Here is a 17,012-nt window from a genome sequence, read left to right as displayed (position 1 = left end):
TCTGCCAGTAAGATTGTACCTTTACTAATATAGGACTTGGCTCTGTTCTGATGTCCAGTTTTGGAACATACACACAATGTGCCCTCTCAATTAATAAATTTTGCTACGGCACACCAGTTGTTTATTTGTACTTGCATAAAATTAATACACTCCATGCTTTCTAGTTTCTCTGGTTAACAAAAACTCAGATTTTCTCTGCATTCTTAAGGCTGGCTTCATAAAGTTAAAAACAAAGTGTACACTATCTTTACACTTTGTGTACACTTTCTGAATTCATGAACATCCCTACCACAATGTTTGTGCTGTCTATTCTCTCAGAAAGGTTACATTAAGTGTGCACATACTATGCACTTTCTGGTAACCTTTATGAATCTTCTAACTTTACAATTTTGAAACCTTTCTATTTTTGGGAAGCCTCATGTCCAGTCAGTATTTTCTTCATTTCAGTTTCAGATTTCAGTAATTTTGTAAACTTGACTGAGAGGCTACTGAAGTCTACGTATATTTTTTCAGAATTTTGTTACTTGACTTTATATATACATCCAGTGTCCCAGTTATTTAAACACCTCTGAGTGCATTTGATTTATATTTCCTCTAAATTACTGTAAGCCATCTCCTGTTCTAAGGCTTTAATGTGAACTGCTTTTTTTTGCTGAGAACTTTTTCCTGCCAGAGCTTTTTCTTCTTCTTTTCTGACTGATTTTTTCCCCCCGTTACTTTTTACAGTTTTTTTCATTGCTGTCATCCAGGCAGTATAATTATGAGTCAGTAACCAAATTTTACTGAAACTAGTAACTTGTACTGTTTTTTTAACAACTTTCTATTTTCACATTGGGAAGTCTTTAATCAACATCAGAAGAAAAGACACAAATAATGCCACTGTGGAAACGGTATAAGTGGAAAACAACAAATCAATCCAAAACAGAAAAGAAAATCCACTTCACCTCCACGACTCAAATCATATAATCATATAATCATACAAAACCAAGATGTATATCTTATGTAAAACCAAAACGTATTTATTATGTTAGCACTTTCATGGTCTGAGGAAGTGTCTGTTGAGGCATGAAAGTGCTAACCTAATAAATACGTCTTGGTTTTACATAAGATATACATCTTGGTTTTATATGATTTGAGTCGTGGAGGTGAAGTGGATTTTCTTTTCTGTTTTGTATTTCTTTAATCAACATGTTGCTCGAACAGCCTCCATCTTAGAAGTCATAACATACTTCTTTATTTCTGGACCTTATTTGCAACTTTATTTCTTCATTGAGCCAGTGAGCTATTTTTCCTTTCATTTGTAATTTCTTAAATAGGTTTAGCCTGTTTTTCAGTAGGATTAATATGTTATAGAATACTGATAAAGCTTTGATATGGTTTGTGCAATATGCCTGAATACAATGCATCCCAGTCAAGTAACAACAGTTGTGCAATTAAGTTTCCATTATGCTTAAAATTGTTCATGTAAATGTTTTTTTTTTTTTTTTTTTTTTTTTTGTGATGGCAGCCTGTGATGTTTTAGAGACCAAGCTGAGACTAATGTTTCATATGGGTTATGGTGACTTACAGTACTGAGAAGAATGCACAGCTTTTGTGATTTGTTTGGAATATTCGTATGACATCTAATATTAAACTTTGGTTATTATTTTGGATTACTTCTAGTACCACCTGTGACTACCTGTGATAAAGTACATGAGGCTACTAACGTGGTCAGTTGTGTTTTGCATTGTCTTTAACAATCTATGTTGAAAATACCTAAAAGAATAATATTACACCTATTAGGAGAATTAATTGATGTTTCCAGTGGTGCTTGGATGAGGTGTAGGGATGAAGAGGTGTGGAATATGTACTATACCTATAAATGCCATAGTTTTCCCACCAAGTAGAAGTTTTATTATTCTTTATCTGAATGTCTAAATTTTGACTATAATTGTAGGGTATACATTTGCAAGAGTGTTTGTCAGTAATAATCTGTCTCTTTGTTCTGTACCTGAACTGTAGTCTAAAAATTAATTGTAATTATGTTCTGTAATAGTGGATTCCCAGGATGAATCTTTAAACCATCTCTCAGGTATTACAATTATGCTTGATGTTTTGTTTGGTTAACTGCCTACATTCACATGGGTCTATATCATTTTACTGAATGGCTATTCAGCGAATAGCCATTCGTCAAACTCCTATTTATTGAACAGCAAATTTTAACTAAGGTAAGTCAGTGGTTGGCCAGTCAAGCCACCATTTGTTTGTTTGTGTCTTTCAGCTTTTTCCCGGTTAGGGGTCGCCACAGCGAAACTCCGTTCTTCTAATGATTGGCAGTAGAGTTTTACATGCTGGCTTGCTGGGCCTAACATACGAATCAAGCCACCGTAAAAAAATATATATAAAATTTAAAACTTACCAAGGTGGAGGCTGTGCCCACCACACCCCCAACTAAATATGCTAACTCAGTGATTGCACTACAGTGGGAAAAAGGGCAAATCCAGATGGTGGCCAAATGCTGATTTGCTCTAGTTAAAATTCCCTGTTTGATGAAGAGCAGCTTCGATAACTAGGGGTTCAACGAATGGCTATTTGCTGAATAGCCATTAGATAAAGTTATATAGACCGCATTCACATAACTGAGAGACAGTTTGGCATGCAAGAAATGTTCTTGTAGTTGTGTTATTTGTGATCTTAGATTTAACTCCATATAACCTGACTGAATAATTAGTTTAGTAATTAACACAGAGTGGAGTTTGCATTTCGTGTGGTATAACAGTTTCATTGTGGATAAAATATCATTCTAGTTTGTGAATGACGGTAAGACCGGTATGTAGTTTCCCATTTTGATAGAGAAACTTTGATACAATTAAGGCTGTTCAGTTCTGTGTGAGGCAGTGACTGGTTGATGGTGTAACCTTTATAGGAGTTGCTTGGGGAAAAAAAGTATATGCAAGTAGACAAGCTAAAAACAGCACTATTGCTAGTACTGGCTTTTTTCATGGCTAACATTGCATTTTCAGTAGTCTGTATATGAAATTAAATACTTAAATCAGAAACTTAATAATACCCTCTGAAGCTGCAGACATAATACATTTTATACCTCCATCCCAAAACTTAACTTGCATTTATGTTGCTTTCTTATAAATACTTAAGCATTTCTAAGTAGTTTATGTCTTGATTTAGTGATTCTACAGACTTGCTTTGTTTTTCTTTCAGCTTTTCCCAATTAGGGGTCACCACGGCGTAACTCCGGTCCGCTAATGATTGGCAGTCGATTTTTATGGTGCCGAGGTGCCAGCCCAATACCCAACCTTCAATGAAGGCACGCCCATTCACGCATGTCTTTTGAACGCCATTCGACTGTGGGGAGGACATGCAGACTCCACATAGAAGGCGCTCCAGCTGAGAAAGTTTCTAATAGGCACTTTTTTCATCATTGTTCATTCAAAGCATCCTTACATCTTGGCTCTTATTTGCAACATTGGTACTCATCAGTAGTATATTTAAAAACTATCCCGGAACTGGGGCCTTTAGTTCTGATTATTTTTGCTTTTTCCGTAATTTCTGAGTGAAAACATTAAGCACTATTATAGGATGATTAGAAGAAATGGTATCTGAGGCAAGGAATGTTTAATATCAAGTGTCGGCAGTTGTAAAGCACAGCTGTAAAGCAAAATTCATTCAATTTTATGCAAAAAGTTTTTGCTATAAATTTGTTTCACCATCTTTGGCATTCCTTCAGTATCTTACCTTGCAGTTATGACCTATTTGTTTTTTTGCAGTGTAGTCTTGAAGTGACAAGTTATGTATTGTGGAAAATATGAAAAATGGAAAACTGTAATAGAAAACTATAAACTTTCCTCCAAATATAATAAATACAAATGAAGGAAAAACACTCAGACCACAAAATCAATCTTGTAAGCGCTTTTGTTTATTCCACATAGGCAAACTTCATCAGACAATGTATTAACAATTACAACTCCTTTTATAAGGACCCTTAATTGGCATCACCATAAAATTAAATGGACAGAACATTTAAAGCAATACATAAAAAGTATATATATATATATATATATATATATATATATATATATATATATATATATATATATATATATAAAATGCATCAAAAGACCTATATTCATGAAAATGTTAGGGGTGGGCCTTTTTCACTAAAATTGGAAGAAAAGGAAATAATGTGGCAGCTAAAACTGAATGCCATGGCTTGTCTTGGCTTGAATGATTCTATCTCTATTGGTAGCATTTTAAAATGAAGGCACTGATGAGATAATGGTAATTATTGTTGTCCTTATATATGTATATTTAAATACATTTATATAAATAATACTTTGAGGGTATATTTAAATGTTTTAAAATGTTTTTGAAAAAAGTATTTTAGTGATATTACATACATGAATTTAGGTCTTTTGATGCATTACATATATATATATATATATATATATATATATATATATATATATATATATATATATACTTTTTATGTATTGCTTTAATTGTTCTGGCCATTTAATTTTATGGTGATACCAATTAAGGGTCCTTATAAAAGGAGTTGTAATTGTTAATACATTGTCTGATGAAGTTTGTCTATGTGGAGTAAATGAAAGCGCTTACAAGATTGATTTTGTGGTCCGAGTGTTTTTCTTCATTTGTATTTATTGGTTTTTACCTTCATTTCAGTTTCCTCCAGATATCTTCAAAAACTATTGTAATATGTTTAAACATCTTAATAAATGAATCAATAGAAATAAAATACATTTGTATGTAGTTATACCTTCCATAACAGTAGATATTCAAGGAGAGGTCACTGTAGTGGTAAATCATGACAATTGTGTTTATTCACCTTATTTATATTGTTTCTCATCTAGACATCATAAGGAAGTGACATCTTCTGTGTGAGGAATCAATGTGGTCTCTCAGTGGTTTGTTACTGACATAGCCTGATGCAAGGGACCTATAGATATAGATTTATACATAGATACAGATATGAAATAGATAGGATATATATATATATATATATATATATATATATATATATATATATATATATATATATATGGATCCTTATCAAATGATAGAAATTTCATTTGACTGAATCCCATTTGACGGAGACCATAAGACTGAAATTTCAAAATACTGAAAAATCACTTGACTGAAACCCATAATGCTGAAATATAACAATGCTAAATTTCAACATACTCCCCAGGATTTACTAATCTTCCATGTAAGACTAGATTAGTCTTACACGGAAGCACCAGTCTAAGAGTATGACGGCAGCACACCATGCATATTAATGAGGGCGTGCTGCCTCAACTCTAAAGTTTACAGGGAGCATGGACGAGTGTAGGGGGCATGTCGGACTGCCAAGCAGTTCAAAAATCCACACCCCTGCAATGAAGAAACACAGCAATGTCAAGTTACATGAGTGAGTCCGCTCACATGTGCACAATGTAACACTACACTCCCCTATATGTTAAACAACTGACAAAATTAAAAATAGAAAGATTTAAAAATTTTTTTTTATTTCATCCGATATAGCTGCCTGTATTTGCACGTGTTTGCACGTGTTTGCCCATTGCTTAGCTACAGTTAGCAGCTTAGACACCAGAAGATGATAATAAGAAAAATATATGCAAATTAAGCAGAATAGCAATAGCGTAGTGGTTAGAGCCTTCGCACAAAGAGAAGGCATTTCCGGTTCGAGTCCCACTATTGCACGTTCCATTTTAGGTTGGAAATCTGTATACAAAAATATTTCCTGACATTTTTTATGTATAAGTTTTGTAAAAAAGCATTGAAAAGTTAAATGTAGTAGTGAACAAATTATATATATATGAAGGTGAAATGGTTATGCATTCTGAGGCATGAGTACCCTATTTTAAGCAATATAAAGTACTGCTAAGCACATTTTACCAGTATTGAGCATATTTAAATCCAATTGGTCGTAGAAACCAGCACAATGGCATTGCAAGTAGCTGCACACTGCGCTAACAAGCGCAATCACAATGTAGTTGCGCGTAGCTGTGCACCGGGCTTACCAGCGCAATGTTGGGCAACGTTGAGCAACATCGAGCAACATTGAGCAACGCTGGGCAAAGTCGGGCAAAGTTGAGCAAAGTCGATTAAACATGGCCACACCTCCTTTACTGTACCTTAACCAGTCAGGTCTGCCCAGTAGGAAAATAAAAAGCAGTGACAGGGCTTGAACTCAGGATACTGAGCACTATAGTCACAGTATTTAACCACTAACCCATGACAGCATTTGATAAACATGCACTTTCAACAGACACATATCTATCAAAGAAATTTTAAACATTTCCAACATCAGCTAAGCAGGTGTGCCTACAGCTGAGTTTTTTCAAAACCGGCCAATCACAAATAAGTGTGGGAAATGAGGCATATTTAAGCTCCACAGGTGGGAATACTTGCTATAACTGGTTGTAGCTTCCTTCTGCAGTCAGCATGGCCAATGTTGGAGAAGGCACTCAATTTAGAGTGCAGCGCTGGGCCATTGAGGATTCCAAAGTATTGGTTTGGCTCCTTGTCCACAATCATGTGGAAAGACTCCTGCAGGGCCAGTACAAGGGTACCCAATATAAAACGGAGGCCTGGAACAGTCTTGCTCGTGATCTCACCAGTGCCACTGGTGTTTCTCGGACTGGTGAGCAGGTCAGGCAACATTATTCTGAACTGAAGCGATGTAGGGAGGATCAACTGGACCAGTGGATCCAGGAATCCCTTGCGATGCCTAATGCCCCAGTACTGAGTAAGTAGCCATTGTATTAAGTAGTTAAGAATTGCTATGCTTGTCTATACTATGGATAGGTATGTCTAAATATCACTGCATTTACTTCACAGCTGCAGGTGTCTGGGCTATGAATCAGCAAGCCCATGAAGATAGGCTGCAAAGGCTGCGTCATCAGGCAGGTTAGTAATTATTCTGCATGTACTGTTATATAAAATAAATGAGAGAGCCTTCAAAACATGTTTTAACCCAATAAATAAAGGTGTAATAATCCTTTAATAAATGTATAATTCCTGGAGTGCGTCTGTGTCATTTTCTTTGATATGTTGTTGTACTGTTGCATTCTACAAATAGTAGTGTTGTATTAAGCAGTGTCAACCCACACTTGGGTAGGCCCATATAATGTGGATGAAGGGAGTGACAGTAGCTTTTATGCATATTTACAGCCCTCAACTGTTGGTTCATGCCCAGCATGTACAGGTTAATCTGGCACATGAGTAGCTTGGTATTGTGTTCCCCAGAAATGTCAGTGTGCTGCCAGAAATGTAGGGAGCTGTTAACATATAAATGATTCTTTCACCTGAACATATCTAGATAATTATATGAAAGTAGAGCTGTCAGTGTACCATCTTAGCAGTAGTGTGTGTGAGCAACTCTCAAAATATGTAGCAGTAACATCTGCATCTTGGACAGTTTGTATGTAAGATACAGCTCATGTATATAATGATCTAGCAAAATCCAACTGCACAATATAAGGACATTGGGTAGTATAATAATACATGTAAGGGACATATAACTGCAATTAATAGGAATGTAGTAAAAACTAGAAGGATATATAAGTTGTTAATTGAGCTATCTTTTTCCACCCTACTGTATGTGCATAAAAAATGCAATTCCACATGTCAATCGGTATGTCTAATCTCAAAACATTTGTTGGGACATATGTCCTATTGGTTTATAAATATTTGCATTTATTTCTATGCATGTGCCCTGTTAAAATACTACAATATTGGTGGCCTGTTGCCATCAGTTCAACCTGCATGCTATTGTAATGTCCATTATTTTTCTATATATGCATGTGTTATGCTTGCTTTTCAACTGTTGAAAATCTGGTGTGTTGGGTTAATGGGAATACTTCTGCATGCTGTTATAACTAATTGGGAATGCTGTCGACTGTTACTAACCCATATCTTTATTAAACTCTTTAAAACATAGTTCGTATGGGAAGGCCGGTCCCAGCAGACCCACCTGTCCCACCTCAGCTGGCCATGGCACCTGGCACCAGCAGATCCGGTGCCCAGCCTGGGACCTCCTCCTCCATTGGCCCTGTGCCACTTTCAGGTGGAAGCGCTGCAGGTGATGGGGCTCGGCCCCCCCATGCAAGCTTGGGCAGAGGAGGGCCACCTATCACCCTCACATGTGTCATATACCGCCCCTGTATGCGTCTTGTTTGTCTTGTCTGTTTACCTCCCCAACCTACCTCCCCAAATATACCTACTTCCCCTACCCCACATTCCACTCTCACCTGAAAAAAATAAAAGGGCAGTCTGCTCCCCAAAAAAAAATTATGCCCCATACATAGCTGCCCATTTTGCACACATGTCCACTGGACACATGAAATGTTATTTAATTGGCATTACAACATACTTTGTTGTCCTCACCCCTCTCTCAGGGGTTGAAGGTTTCATATCTACCTCCAAATTTATTGCATATGCACAGCAGTTGCTGTTAAAGAAATGGGCAGCTATGGACCTTCCCTACACCCATCCTGCACATCCTGAGCTATTTTCCATACTGCCTTTCCCTCTTTGTGCCCCTTTTTCACCACTTTCCTATCTCCCCATTTTTCTTGTCTTTCAAATAAATGAGCACGGGGGTTAGCGAGAGTAAGCACTATTAAGCAGTAGTTAGCAGGTTTGCGCAAGTTTGTGCTTGTTTGTGCTTGGCTAAGCAATGCGCAGCAATGTGCAAACCCACGCAAACCTACTTACAACTGCTTAAAAAAATGCCTTAGTCACTCTGTATGTGAGGACCCTTGTTCTGCTCAGGAACAAAATAAAACACCTCTGTCAGTCTCGAACCCTGGACCTTGCACACACTACACAACATGAAGTACCACTAAGCCATGGTAAATATACATCAAGTTGGTGCTTAAATAAATATATCATGCATCAGAATGAGTGAATGTAAAGGAAAATAGGAATACTATACCACACAACTTGTTCTGTGGATGTTGATCAACAGTTGTTGTGGGATTACATTACATGACTGTGATAAGAGAAGCAGCTGTTCTAGCAGGAAATAATGTTACACCATCACTTTACAACCCACACAGTATCACAGCAGGACAAACACTGGCATATCTGTTTAGGGCAGAGGCCATAACTCCCAACTGTCCCTAATTTTCTGTGATGTCCCTACGTTTGAAACAAATTTTAGCTCTGTCCCTCTGAATTCCTCTGAAAACTACTGACTTTGGCCAGAAAGGTGGCATATTACACTTAATAAATAATGAAAATAATTAAGAGTTAGACACTTCTTTTACTTCAGAAAAGGTGTATTAATTCATATGCTCTGATTCTCTCAATGTCTCAACTTAATGGCACTAATATTTTAAAGGTGTCTCTGACTTTTTCTTTACTTTTCCCTGAGTCTGTTCAAATATGTACCTGAGTGGTTGAGAGGTCTGGCAGAAACACAGAGGCATATTAGCCTTTCTGCTGTTATACACTGTGCAAATAGCTTTGAAGGAGATTTGGAAGTATGCCCTTATGTAGGAATACAACACTGAAATACAAGTGGATGTAGCCATGTACTGGTAGCAACCAACTGTAAGAATGCCATTGCTCTATTGCTGAAAAGACCTGTGTGGTGCACAGACAAAAAATAGCAGGATATTCTCTGGCTATCATGTGGATAGGTCCACAGTTGGGAGTTACGCAGACAGACTACTTGCCTTAATAAACTAACATGTATACAGCAACCCTGTAAGTCCAGCAAGATAAAATTCACACAATAGTACTTATGCTCTCTATATTTCTGCAACCCTACCCAAATGTAGAATATACCTGTGTGTGCAGGGTCTACCAAGGATGTAGGTAAGCAAACTCACAGTACTGAAATGTGTCCAGTTTTTCTGAGCAGCTTGTGCTAATGTCAACAATAAAAAAGCACAAACTGTTTAGAACTGAGTAAATGAATATTCACAGTGTAGCAGTTCACAAACAATTCTTGTGCCAAAGGAATACATCTCAATAACTAGCTTTGTATGGCAGTTAATTGTAACAGTTGAAAAGAAAGTACATCTTTCCATGTATCTTGGGGTAGCATTTTGAGGGGTAAGTACATTTCTACACTGACAAGTGTGTACTGGAAGGAGCAACATTAGGTCTGAGTACAAAATGTAAATCTCTGGGTACACCCCTGGCTTCTGATATAAGAACTACACCAACCTTCTGTCTTAAACAATGATGTCCACAGCAAACAAGTATGCTCTCCATCTTGGAAAGCTGAAAGGGCCACACCTACATGAGTTAGCAATTTATAGTACTGCATTGCTATGACAGTGATTACTGCAATTACTACACAGCAGGCTGCATGCAGTTAGCAAATGGTGGCCACTAATTGGTGCAGAGGCCATCACATGCCCATGTGCAAATTCCTACAAAAGCAGGCTGCAATCTCTGCCAACAAACTCAATCACTCTATTGGAGAGACTGACAGAGAGAGAGAGAGAGAGAGAGAGACAGAGAAAAGGAAAAAGAAAAAGAAATATTACCAAATCATACAAAGGAAAGGTATGTGACACATACGTATTTACTGGCATGTAGTAGATGTTATTGAAGAATAGTCTACATAATGTGAACCATTCATATGTGGCACCAGTACTTATTTATGCACAGATGTTCTGCTTAACTACTGCTATGGACAATACTGTGTGTACCTGTGGGCAGTGGGACATACCTGTGAAATTAAATGTCAAAGATCTGATCCATGTTATCTGTGTTCTGTACAGTAGTGTGGCCAATGGCTGTTGTGGGGATTAGTGCTCACATTATATAAACATGGGTGTAACAGAACTACACATGCATGATAGTCATATTAAAGTGTAGCTTAGCATTGGAAACTGCTGTAGCAGTCTAGTAGCTTATCTAACATCTGTAGCCATATATACCCCCCTAATGTTAGTGTGTGTTCATATGTGACACCTGTTTGTGTTGCAGTAAGGCCCAACAGTTCAGCTGTGAGGTCCAGGGACTTACAACAGTGTCAAACTTGTGTGTGTATGCAACACACATATGGAGAAATATATATGTGTCATATATATTCACATCTGTATATGTGCATAGAGCAGGGGACATATTGCAACTGTTTCTGAAGGGTGGAGATATATATGTTGGTGAAGGTTAGTATGCACATATTTGTATGTAGGTTTTAGTGTATGACAAACAAGACAGCATACAGTGCTGGTATATGACATGTGATGGTTAAACATTGTGGGTGGTTTGTTCAGTTTGCAATGTTGAAGCCAGTAAGGCCTGCTGTGAACACCTTCAATGCATTTATCCCAAGACTGTGCAATTTTATTACATTACTGTAGACCTTACATCCTTTGTATAATTGATATTTTCATTATGAAAGGTGAAATGTATATGAGCCTACATATATATGTATGTGTAGACCAATGGATGTGTATATGTATATATATATATATATATATATATATATATATATATATATAGTTATATATACTCATACACACCTACATCTACTTGTTGCAATAGATTCTCTGTACTGTTGACTGACTGTGATGGTCAATATGTTTGTGAATACATCAAAGATATGTATCTGTGGGATAGCTTAGTGGGAAACTGTTTATGTCATGGTATTATGGGTCCTTGCTTTGATCCTAGCAAAAGCTGTGTATTCTGTTGCTAGGCAGAACAAGTGCTATTGCATACAGTGTGATTAAGTCCCTTGGTTTTAACTAGGGTGTGTCATTGGAGGCTAAAACACTACATCTATTATTATTGATTGGTACCGATGTTGAATCCACATCCTGTGTGTACTGTAGTACTACTTGAAGCTCTGGACCTGTACAGCAAAGTATGGTGTATGTCCACATTGCTTGCATCCACTGTTTTGTGTGGTCCCTGTATTCATCACAGATTACATTTCTCAAGATTAAGGTTGTGTAAGTACTGACACACAGTACTGTATAGTACACACTGAAAGCTTATCTGGGTTGTCATACCTTTGTGTCCTGTAATTATGTCTGATGGGTATGTCTGTAACATGTCCTTTGACATATGTGTGGTAAAACATATAACTGTGTATCTAGCAAAATTCATAGTGTACTACAGCAGTATGCGACCTATATTCCCAATTGTGCACATATTTTGGCTACGGGTTTGCCATTAACAAGTTGTGTGGTATAATAGTAATACATTTACTGGAGCTTACACTGATTGTGATGGATGATATATTTTTTTACACATCAGCTTGATGTATATCTGCTGTGGCTAGGTGGTGCATTGTGTTGCATACAGTGTGCCAGGTTCTCTTGTATAGTCTTATATAGTGATTTTATTTTGTTACTGTGCAGAACATGGTTCATTAGATAGAGAGTGAGAAAGGCACTTTCAAGCAGATGTGGGGTAAGCAGTGATAAGTGGCAGTTACAGTGTTTCACTCTCGGTTAGTTAATAGGTTGCTATATATGGCAGTTCAGTGATATCTGTACTGTATAATGTTAAATGTGCCATGTGACTTGCTCAGACATATTTTCGTATTTATGTCTTCCAGGGATCATGGACCATTGCAGGAACCCCAGTTACAGTAGTGCTGAAGATGATATAATTACTAGCAGTATGATTCAGCACTACCGTCTCATGTTCTCACGAACCAGCCAGGACCAGCAGGAGCGTACTGCAATGTGGCAAGATGTTGTCCACAGGGTAAATGAGGTAGGCCTGCATAACCGGACATATGAGCAGGTACGCCACCACTGCAGTGATCTTCTCAGACATGTCCGTCAGCATGCTGCTGATGTGCGTAGACAACAGCTTGCAACAGGAGGTGGTGTTAATATTCATTCCCCCCTCACCCAGAGTGGAGGAGCTGCTCCTGAGCCTGGTGGCTCCTGCCCAACAACACCAGCAGCAGACATACACCATGATGGAGGTTGAAGCCACCCAGCAAGCACACATGGAGCATGCAGGTAACATGGCATATCTGTAGACTACTGTTATCTGCATTGGTAGATCATGCATATGTGAGATGTGGAGTGTGTCGCTCAAAGATGTGGAGCCTGTTGTTGTGCAATACTGATCATTTGGAACATAACCTGTAGCCCTGTGAATGTAAACTGTTGTTGTACTGTAAGATTGCAAACACACAGTAGCAATGCAACAGTTGTGCCCACTGACAAACTGTCTCATCTCTATGTAGGTTCCTCTGAGGTGACATCAAGGCAGTGGATAGATGCTAGTGAGTGTGTTCTACATTTATTATTGTAAATAAAAAGTGCATGTCATAGTTAAGGTGTAGGCCATGTACACATGTAACACACTTACCCATAATGCATGCTGTGCATGTTTGGTGTAAGAGCACGCACATCTCACTAATGTGATTAGCTGCCTCAAACACATGCAATACCCAGACCATCTCAAACAAATGTGCCTAGACTGTAGTGATCATTGGATAGGCACAGTTGATACTCAACATGCACATAACATACACATCTATATCATACACAGAGCATTTTAACATTCTACACATAAAGGATTCCCAAACCCTCTGTAAAGACACACTCCAGTGTCCAAAATGTCATCCACACATTACACATAATATACCTGAGGGGTAGAGGCCTATCATGGGATATTTAAACACTCTGCAACACACTACACATTCATGTCAGGGAATGCTCCTTATTGGCCTCCGTACAAACTCACGTAACAACTGGTTGTGAAATGGTGAATGTAGCCAAGGTAGTACAGTTCCGGCACAGCATGATTAGTGCTGGTTTGGAAAACATTTGTAGCCTTGAGTGACCACATGATGCTTCATGATGATGGCCTATGGTACTATACCCCATCCAGTTATTGTAACCACAGTACTACACATAGCTTTTATTGCTATACACCTTAATGTTGCGTGTGAGCACACATATGCACCTCTAAACAATATGCATACCAATCACCATTTGCACAACTGACACATATATGTCTTGTGATGCTATTGAGTGGCTAGGTCATATGACACACATTGGGTATGTGCAGTGTTTAAGTATGCAGTTGTGTTTTAGCATGTCATGTCATGGATGAGACTGGCATGTCCGCAATATGATCTACACTCACTATACGTACCATACATTGGGTAAGTGGCTGAATTGTATTCCATCAATTATCCATGCACCACTGATGATGTTGTGTGAATACTCATCATGCATGTGCTAAAAATGTGTCCACAATTATTTGCTAAAGACACAGAGGCTGTAATCAGCATTGGATACCTATCTGATACACAGATACACATCCAGCAATGGTATGTACACCTGTGAGTTATGGTGCACAGTACATTACAGGGTTATGAATACCTGCACAGCAATGTTGTGTCTATGTATGCATTGTGTTTCAGGGGGTGGCCCATCACCTAATAACAAAACACATGCATCAAAGCCATGTATACTGTTAGTAACAAGGACTGTCTACAGTTGCACTGCATGCTGTTGAGCAACACATGTCCTGCATGCTGACATGTGTGATATGACTGTTTTGCTTGTGATACTGTACCCCACCATCACCTGCTATTGTGTATGATCTGAGATTGCTGGTGTTGTGTGTGTCTGCTTTAGGAAGGAGTGTATTTTTGTGTATGCATGTGTGCATATGTGCATGTGTGCATGTGGTCTGAAGTCATGTTCAAGTCTTAAAGTGTGTTTCCTGTTTTCCTCTCACAGGTGTGAGGTGGGGCTGGTTCAGTACAGCAGGGAACCTGATGATGAGGATAGGTGTTTTGAGGCATAGGCAGGTTTGTCAGGGTCTGTTGTTGGGCCACCAATTAACAGTACACAAGTCTCCACCCCATCCATGCACGCAATCATACTGCCTGTACATCCATCATCACCATTGCCCTTAGCTAAGGGACAGTGTACGGTTGGCACTGGCCAGGACAGTGTGGTATCTATGGGACATGTATCAGGACACAGCAGCCATAGCCAGATGTCTGGAATGGTACCACATAGGCAGATGCCCAAGGGTTCTCGTCAGAGCACTGCTGGTCATCATACCCCTGGCAGATGTGCCACATCTCTTTCTACCACATGCATGTTCCAGGCTGTCATGGAGGCACAGACACGAATGGAGCAGTACACCAGACAGGGACTAAGGGCACAGAGGGCACATAACACCTCTGTAAATGACAGTATCCATGACTTAGCAGGTTCCATACGTAACTACACTGAGGTCATGGATCAACATTGGTGTGAGACATTGGATGTCCTCCACAATGTCATGTCCATGTGTCAGGACAGTGCGGGACGGTTGAAACATCGACATGGACATATGCCAGCAACATCAGCAGCTGGTGGTCTCCGTGGATGTCCAGCAAGTCACATCCGCTCCCGTAGTGCCAGTACCAGCCCCAGCAATGTTGGGGGGGGCTGTCCATAGACCGTCTTAGCAGACCACGTGCACATGGCTCTGGCCAGTCCCAGTAGGGACCTGGATCCAGTGGACATATGTCAACATCTTTGGACAGTACCCAATCTAGATTAGTACCTGATACTGTCTGTAGCACCCCTGCCAGACACAGGTTCCTTATCCGTGGCCAGAGACGGTGATCTGTAAAGCCTGCCAGGTAAAGTCTGCAGCTGTCTCACAAATCCCTGTATATGACAGCCACATGGTGGAACTGTGTGCATGCAGGCACACACACATAAACCAGAAACCTAGGGCAAACACATACCCGCACACATTACATCAACATTGGCCCATAACAGTACTCATGGCCCTCACACAACACTCACACACACATGTCGATTGTATGGCTCAGTGTAGGCCTCTGGCAAACCAACAACACACCCTGTGCATATGATGAAACCTGTGCCACCTCCTGTCATCTGTAACATTGATGCAGGAACAGGCTAACATGGTGCTGATGCACAGGGTGACTTTAAAAAAGTATAGCAATGGTTGGAATGTGCAGCATGTTGTCAGCAGTAAAGTGTAATGATATCCTTGAAGGTGTACCTGAGCAGGCATGATGCATTAAAGCTGCAATTAGCAATGTTGTATTGTTTTCACCAGTGTTTATTCCAATTGTGTTTTGTTTGCCCATGTGCCACTTGGCTGATGTGTGTAGTTGTGTCAGCATGCGTTATACAGTGGACAGTAAGTGTGGGGTGTGTGCAACACAAGTTTGCAGGTGTACATTTGTAAACATGGTGGAGGTGCACTGTCTACATGCATATTGAACACATGGACAGGGTGACATGCCCTGTATTGACCAGTGTTAACACTCCACTCCGTTTCTACTGGTGGTCAGTATGCATTGTACTACACACATTTTGGAACTTGAGTATGCATGTGTGTGTGTATGACATGGGTTGACACTGTGCTGTGGGTGATGCTGTTGTTGCTATCTGTCATTGGTTTGCATTACTAGGTTTAACACTGTCCCAGCTGCATAATCCTTTTGTAATGCACACTGTTCACCTACAGGGTTGCATGGACCATGCTATCACAAACACAAGAAATTCTCACTTATACAGTAAAAGTGCATTAGTCTCATGGACCCCTGCCATAAACTAAATATATAATAGAAGGTGTGAAGTTGTACCAAAAAAGAGTTACATACCAAGAAGGGATAACCTCTCTAGTCAGTATCATCGGAAAATACAATCCCTCAATAAACATACAAGGCAAGCTTCAAAATACAAAATGGCAAGGATTCCGAAGACAACAGTTAAGCTTTCTTTAGTGTTGTTTATAATCTACAGGGGAAATCTCAGATCGGGTTACAGTTAATGTAAATGGTCACAGAGTACACTTATCTGACTGACATTACCAATTCCTTGTCAAACAGTTTGAATGCGGATTTCACCACCCTGTCATTACACAAGGGCCACATTTCCAGACCTGAAGAATGTAAAACCTGATGATTCACAGACACTCTAGTTAAAACATCTCTTTACCAAAGTCCAAACCACAGTGGCAATGATACTGGACTGTGTCCCTGGCTGTGTCATACACAAGCTGACATATGA

The sequence above is a fragment of the Protopterus annectens genome, chromosome 1.part1, assembly GCF_019279795.1.
Source record: "Protopterus annectens isolate FY-2018-M chromosome 1.part1, PAN1.0, whole genome shotgun sequence".
Lineage (NCBI taxonomy): Eukaryota > Metazoa > Chordata > Ceratodontiformes > Protopteridae > Protopterus > Protopterus annectens.
The sequence above is the reverse complement of the archived record's forward strand: the minus strand, read 5'-3'. Positions refer to the sequence as shown.